Source organism: Rattus norvegicus, chromosome 9, assembly GCF_036323735.1.
Source record: "Rattus norvegicus strain BN/NHsdMcwi chromosome 9, GRCr8, whole genome shotgun sequence".
Lineage (NCBI taxonomy): Eukaryota > Metazoa > Chordata > Mammalia > Rodentia > Muridae > Rattus > Rattus norvegicus.
Window position 1 is genome coordinate 9,193,201 of NC_086027.1, and position 8,375 is coordinate 9,201,575.

Genomic DNA, 8,375 nt, shown 5'->3' on the forward strand with positions numbered 1-8,375 from the left:
AGAGCCTGAGCCATTGGAGCTCTGTTTAGGAAACCAATGGGTTTGAGGCTTTTTCCCACTTTCTCTTCTATTAGATTCACTATATCTGTTTTTATGGTGAGGTCCTTGATTCCTTTAGACTTGAGCTTTGGGCAAGGTGAAAAATACATATCTATTTTTATTTTTCTATATACAGGCTGCCAGTTAGACCAGCACCATTTATTGAAGATATTTTTTCCATTTTTGTCTCCGTTGCCAAAGATCAAGTGTCTGTAAGTGTATGGTTTTATATTTGGATCTTTAATTATATTCTATTAATCAATCTCTGTCTCTGTACCAATACAATGCAGTTTTTGTCACTATTACAGCTTGAGATCAGGGATGGTGATTCCCCCACAAGTTCTTTTATTGTTAAGATTTTATTTTTTGCTATTATGGGTTTTTCTTTGTTTGTTTGTTTGTTTGTTTTTACAAATGAGTTCCTTCCATGTCTTTAAAGAGTTGAGTTGGTATTTTGATGAGATTTGAGTTGAGTCTGTCGACGGCCATTTTTTAAATGTTAATTCTACCAATCCATGAGGATGGGACATCTCTTCATTTTCTTTGATTTCTTTCTTGAAATCGTTGAAATTCATGTCATACGTATCTTTTAATTGTTTGCTTAGAGTTACCCCAAGATATATTATGTTATTTCTGCCTATTACTTAGGGTGTTTTTTCCCCATTTTCCTTCTCAGACTGTTTATCATTTGGATAAAGAAAAGCTACTTAATTGTTTGAGCTAAGTTTATAACCAGCCACTTTGTTGAAGTTGTTTATCAGCTGTGGAACTTCTGTGGTATAATTTTGAGGGTTGCTTATGTACACTATAATAACTTTTGCAAATAGTGAGAGCTTGATTTATTTTTTTTTTGCAAATTTTGTATCACTGTAGTATTCATTTGTTGACTTAATACTCTAGCTAGAATTCCAAGTACTATGTTGAATAGATATAGGGAGAATAGACGTCCTTGACTTGTCCCTGCTTTTAGTGGGATTGCTTCAAGTATCTCTGCATTCAATTTGATATTGCCTGCTGGTTTGTTGTACATTGTATTTATTACATTTGGGTATGGGCCTTGAATTCCTGATCTCTAGAATACTTTTAACAGCAAGGGATATTGGGTTTTGCAATTGTCTTTTCACCATCTAATGAGATGAGATGATCATGTGGTTTTTTTCTCTTTGAGTTTGTTCATACATTGATTATGTTAATGGACTTTCATATACTGAACCAACCTTGCATCCTTGGGATGAAGCTTACTTATTCATGGTGAATTATAGTTTTGAAGTGTTCTTAGATTTAGTTTTCAAGAATTTTATTTAGTATTTTTGCATTAATATTCATAGGCAAAATTGCACTGAAGTTCCCTTTTTTGTTGAATTCTTCTACAGTTTAGATATCAGAGTAATTTTGGCTACTTAGAATGAATTATTTAGTGTTCCTTTGTTTCAGTTTTATGAAACAGTTTGAGGACTGCTGATATTAGGTCTTCTTTGAAGGTCTGGTAGAATTCTGCACTAAAGTCGTCTGGCCCTAGGCTTTTTTATGTTGAGAGGTTTTAATGACATCTTCTATTTCCTTACAGAATATGGTCCTGTTTGGATAGTTTACCTGCTCTTGATTTACCTTTGATCTCTGGAATCTCTCTAGACAATCATCTGTTTCTTCAAGATTTTCCAGGTTTGTTGTATATAGGCTTTTATACTATGATTTGATGGTTTTTTGAATTTCCAAATTTTCTGTTATTATGGCTCTCTTTTCATTTCTGATTTTGATAATTTGGATCTGTCTCTGGGCTCTTTAGTTGGTTTGACTAATGGTTTATCTATCTTCACAAAAAAACAAACAAAACAACAACAACAACAACAAAAACCCTGCTTTTGATTTTGCTGATTCTTTTTATTCTTTTTGTTTCAATTTGGTTGATTTTGACCCCAGGTCTGTCTATTTCCTGGCATCTACTCATTTGGGTGTATTTGCTTTTATGTTCTAGAACTTTCAAATTTACTATTAAGTTGCTAATGTAGGATATCCCCAATTTCTTTACTTAGTAATATGAATTCTCCTCTTATCACTGCTTCCAGAGTATACCATAAGTTTGGGTATGCTGTGTTATCATTTTCATTGAATTTTAGGAAGTCTTTCATTTCTTTCTTTATCTCTTCCCTTAAGAAGTTATCACTGAGTAGAGAGTTGTTCAGTTTCTGTGGGAATGTGGGTTTTCTATTGGTTTTTGTTGTTATTGAATGCCAGCCTTAGTCCATGGTGACCTGATAGAATGCATGGGATTATTTTAGTTTTTATTATATTGGTTGATTTTTGTTTTGTGACCAATTACATGGTTAATTTTGGAGAAGGTACCATGAGGTATTGATAAGAAGGTATATTCTTTTTATTTTCTTTTAAAGGTGAAAGGTTTTGTAGATATCTGCTAAATCCATTTGGTTCATAATCTTTATTAGTTTCACTGTGTTTCGATTAATTTTTGTTTCAATTGCCTGTCCATTAGTGAGAGTGAAGTGCTGAAGTCTCCCACTATTATTGTGTGGGGTTCAATGTATGTTTTGAGCTTTAGTGAAGTGTATTTTATGAATGTGGGCACCTTTGCATTTAGGGTATAGATGTTCAGAATTAAACAATGAAAATCTTGATGGATTTTTTTTCTTTGAAGAAAATGAAGTGTCCTTTCTCATCTCACTTAAAAACGTTTAGTTCAAAATCTATTTTATTGAATATTAGGATGACAACTCCAGTTTGTTTCTTGGGGCCATTTTCTTGGAAGAATTTTTTCAGCCTTTTACTCTGAATCAGTGTCTTTCCTTTTTATTGGGGTATGTTTCTTGTATGCCCCAAAATGCTGGATCCTGTTTGTGTATCCAGTTGTTATCTTATGTCTTTTTATTGAGGAATTGGGTCTGTTAATATCGAGAGATATTAAAGATATATTGTTTTTGCTTCCTATTATATTTGTTAATATAAGTGGCATTATGTGCATGTGATTCTCTCCTTTTGACTTCGTTGTGATATGATTAATATCTTTGGTATAGGTACCCTCCTTGTGTTTAAGTTTTCCTTCTAGAATCCTCTGTAGTGCTGGATTCATAGATATATATTGTCTGATTTTTTTCCTGGAATATTTGTGTTTCTCAATCTTTGTTGAATGAGAGTTTCGCTGGGTATAGTAGCCTGGGCTACCATTTATGCACTCTTAGGGTTTGCATGATCTCTTTCTAGGCCCTTCTGTCTTTTAGTGTTTCTGTTGAGAAGTCTGCTGTAATTCTGATAGGTCTGCCTTTATATGCATACATGTTTATATATTCATATGTTCATAAGTTTATACGTTTATATATTATATAATGTTTATATATCTTTTATATATCTTTTATATATGTTTATATATTTTATATTTTATTGGTCTCTATGCTTCTATATTTATATTTATATATTTATATGTTATACTTGGCCTTTTTACCTTTAATATTCCTTCTTTTTTCTGTGCATTTAGTGTTTTGGTTACGATGTGATGAGAAGATTTTCTTTTCTGGTCCATTCTATTTGGTGTTCTATAGGCTTCTTTTACATTTATGGCCATTTCTTTCTTTAGGTTGAGGAAGTTTTCTTCTATGATTTTGTTGAAGATGTTCTTAGATGCTTTGACCTGGGAATCTTCACTTTTCTCTATTCCTATTATTATTAGATTTTGTCATTTCCTGTGTTCTGGGTTTCATCAATGTTTTGGTTTAGGAGTTTTTATGTTTTGAATGTTCTTTGACAGTCGTGTCAATATCTTATATTGGGCCTTCTATACCTGAGATTCTCTCTTCTCTTTTATTCTATTATTGATGCTTACATCTGTAATTCCTGACCTCTTTCCTAGGTTTTCCATTTCCATTGTTGCCTTCATTTGTATTTTCTTTATTGTCATTACTCCCACTTTTAGGTCTTTGACTGCTTTGCTCAATTCCTTTAATTGTTTGATTGTGGTTTCCTGAATTTCTTTAAGGGATTTATTTACTTCCTTTTTAAGGGCTCCTACCTGTTTACCTGTGTTTTCTGTATTTCTTTCACTGAATTATTTATATCCTCCATAAATGACTCTATTATCTTCATGAAATAGGATTTTAGGTAAGCTTCCTGATTTTCAGGGGTGTTGTTATATCCAGGGCTTACTGTGGTACTAGCACTGGGTTCTGATGATGCCAAAGTATATTGGCTTTGGTTACTTTTGGTCTTGCAGCTTGCCTCTTGCCATCTGGTTATCTCTGGTGTTAGTTGCTCTGGCTATCTTTGTGTGGAGCCTGCCTCTTGTGTCCCTGGGTTGCTGCAGGTCTCCTGGTAGACCTATGGCCCAGGCTGCAGAAGCCTTTCTGTGAGGCTTTCAAACTGTTGGGTCTTCAGAGAAGCAGTCAAACTGTTGTCCTGCATGTAGCTGTTCTCTTGGGAGCCCTTCAGACTGTGGGATCTGTTGCCTTGTGTGCAGCAGAACTCCAGTGGGATTTTCAGACTGTTGGGTCAGTTACCCTGCATGCAGTGGAACTCCTGGGAGGCCTTTAGACTGTAGTGGCTTCAGAGGGGCAGTCAAGCCTGTAATCTGTCCTGGCAGAAGGAGCCAGCCAGAAGGGGAGTGGGATTCAGAGGGTGTGGGCTTTGGGAAGTGATGGGTCCTGAATCCACTGGGCTCCTCTGGATTTCCAGCAGATGTGGCTGCAAGGGAGTGTTGATTTCCACTACTAGTTGCCTTGTCTGTAGCAGAACTCCTTTGAGGCCTTTAGACTATGGTGTCTTCAGAGGAGCAGACAAGCTGATCACCTGCCCTGGCAAAAGGCGCCAACTGGAATGGCTATGAAATGCTTTTTAATTGGAGTTTAATTAACCACCTTAGTGGGCATATAGAAGACATTTGTGATGGCGGTGATTTTAACTATACAGACCTGACCCAAGATGTTTCCTTGGATAATTTCAGTATGTGGCCTAGATACTATTGTGACCTTTTCATGAAGAACGTGGCTGCTTTTTACTCTTGTCTAAATAATCTACCTAAGGCTGAGATAAAGAGATTTTAATTCATTACATTGAAAAAAAAACAAAACAAACAAACAAACAAAAAGAAAACTGTCAGAAAAGCCCAGCATAGATTTTGTTCTCTGGTTTAGTCTTATGAAGAGTATTTTGATCAAGCATAGCAAGCTTAGAAAAAAAACTACAAAATATATAGTTCAAGTAATAAAGAAGCACCAGAAAGTGAAATAGAGTGGAATCATGTGTTCAAGGAGATAAACAAATTAAGGGAGTGTTGATTTCATTGCGAGATGCTACCCAGCTAAATAGCTGAATTGGCAGCTGAGCAAGAAATAATTATGTCATGATAGGTATTGTTATCTAAATATAGTTTTCATTCAGACTTTTAATCTGGAATGAACTACAATCCAGAAATGGAGGGCACACTTGTGATTCCAATCTTGAGGCTGTAAGACACAAGGCTTTGATCTGGATCTTAAGGAATATTAGCCATAAAAGTGTAGGCCTAGGCACAGCGTGGTACATACCTTTAATCCCAAGAGACAAATGCAAGCAGATACGACCAACCTGGGACAGAACAAATTCTGTGCGAAGGAAAGCTTAAAGCCAGGCATGGTTACACACACCCTTAATTCCAGAATATGGGAGACAGAGGCATGCAGATTTCTTGAATTCAAAGTCAGTCTGTAAAGAAAGTTCCAAGACAGCCAAACTTAAGCAATGAAGCAGCTTGGAAACAGAAAGCTGGGCATGCTGTAATAGAAAAGTAAGGTCCATGTTCAAGCTCTAGCAAGCACCAGAACTCAGCAATGTTGGCCATATGGCTCTGGATTTAGAGTCAAGAATAGAAGGGATTATTAGGACAATTGATGCTAGTTGGCCAGAACTAAGATATTAATGGTGATTTAGAAGAGACAAGCATCACTGAGGGGAAATCTTCTGGGAAGTGTTTCTAGGAGCACAAAGAAGCTGTGCTGCAGAGATATCCAGGTTGGAACTTGTGCTGCTGCACTTGGTACTGTGTAAGACTTGGTAATGCACACTTACACTTGGTAATAGATAAGAATCACCCAGGTGATACTAGTTTTTGAACGCATGAAGAGATCATAGAGAACAGCTAAGACATAGCATTGTGAGAATCCATGCAAAGCCATTGGTAAAGGTGCAGCCTCAGTTGCAGGTTGTGGCCCAGGGTTATACAAATCAGCTGAGGCTTGGCATTATTAAGGGAGCATCTGAGAGGCAGTTGGTGAAGCCTAGTTGCAATAGAAGACCCCAGTGAAAAAGAGATTCCAGTGCTATGTGGTAATCACCAAGACCACCAGCAGCAGTGCTGCCAAGTCAACAAGAGCCTAGAGTGCTACAAAGTGCAGAATTGGCTAAATGACCCAAGCTCTTTGGAGGAGCACAGTAAAACACATGTGGATTCCAAACAGTGGAACAAGAAGCTGTAAAGTTGAAGTTACCTTGGATACCCCAAGATAGTAGAGATGTCAGATACCTGCCAAGAAAAGCAGCTAACAGGAAAGGATTTAAAAAGGAAAGAAATGTGCTATAGTCAACAAGGCAGAAAGAAGGAATTGGACATATGAAAAGTGCTTTAACATCAGACATGGGGATGTATAACCAGCTGGCCTGTGGTCTTGCTTTAGACCAATATTTTCTCACTATAAGCTATAAGGATTTGGAACAATTGTGATATTAGAGGTATGAGATATGCTTTTCAATTTTATAGAAAATTACATTGCAGAAGAGATTTTGAACTTCAGACTTTTAACATTCTTGAGCCCAATATAGACTATGGGGACTTTTGAAGGTAGATTAAACATATTTTGCATTGTGCTATGACTAAGTATGGTCACTATGACATGTATTTGAACAAGCATATTGTGGTGGTGGTGGAGGCTGGGAGTGGAATGTGGTTGTCTGAATATGCATAACCTATCAGAAGTGAGATTGTTAGGAGATGTGACCTTGTTGGAAAAGGTGTGGCCTTGTTAGAGAAAGAGTGTCACTGTAAGGATGGGCTATGAGACCCTCCTCCTTGCTACTAGTTAGACAGTCTTCTCCTGACTTCCCTCAGATCAAGATGTAGAATTCTCAGATCCCTCTTCAGTCTCTTAAAAGAGTTGCCTTGGTGCATCTCTCTGCTCCCAGACCCGGTGAGAGAGAGACCCAACTGCCTGGTCAGGTGGGCACTCCTGAGGCTGCAGAGCGGAAGAGACCACCAACACTGCTCACCCCTGCCCACATCCCTGGCCCAAGAGGAAACTGTATAAGGCCTCTGGGCTCCCGTGGGGGAGGGCCCAGGAGCGGCAGGACCCCTGCCAGAGACACCCCCGGACCCTGAAGGAAACAGACCGGATAAACAGTTCTCTGCACCCAAATCCCGTGGGAGGGAGAGCTAAACCTTCAGAGAGGCAGACAAGCCTGGGAAACCAGAAGAGACTGCTCCCTGCACACACATCTCGGACGCCAGAGGAAAAAACCAAAGACCATCTGGAACCCTGGTGCACTGAAGCTCCCGGAAGGGGCGGCACAGGTCTTCCTGGTTGCTGCCGCTGCAGAGAGCCCCTGGGCAGCACCCCATGAGCAAACCTGAGCCTCAGGACCACAGGTAAGACCAAATTTTCTGCTGCAAGAAAGCTGCCTGGTGAACTCAAGACACAGGCCCACAGGAACAGCTGAAGACCTGTAGAGAGGAAAAACTACACTCCCGAAAGCAGAACACTCTGTCCCCATAACTGACTGAAAGAGAGGAAAACAGGTCTACAGCACTCCTGACACACAGGCATATAGGACAGTCTAGCCACTGTCAGAAATAGCAGAACAAAGTAACACTAGAGATAATCTGATGGCGAGAGGCAAGCACAGGAACCCAAGCAACAGAAACCAAGACTACATGCCATCATAGGAGCCCAATTCTCCCACCAAAACAAACATGGAATATCCAAACACACCAGAAAACCAAGATCTAGTTTCAAAATCATATTTGATCATGATGCTGGAGGACTTCAAGAAAGACATGAACACACTTAGGGAAGCACAGGAAAACATTAATAAACAAGTAAAAGCCTACAGAGAGGAATCGCAAACATCCCTGAAAGAATTCCAGGAAAACACAATCAAACAGTTGAAGGAATTAAAAATGGAAATAGAAGCAATCAAGAAAGAACACATGGAAACAACCCTGGATATAGAAAACCAAAAGAAGAGACAAGGAGCTGTAGATACAAGCTTCACCAACAGAATACAAGAGATGGAAGAGAGAATCTCAGGAGCAGAAGATTCCATAGAAATCATTGACTCAACTGTCAAAGGTAATGTAAAGCGGA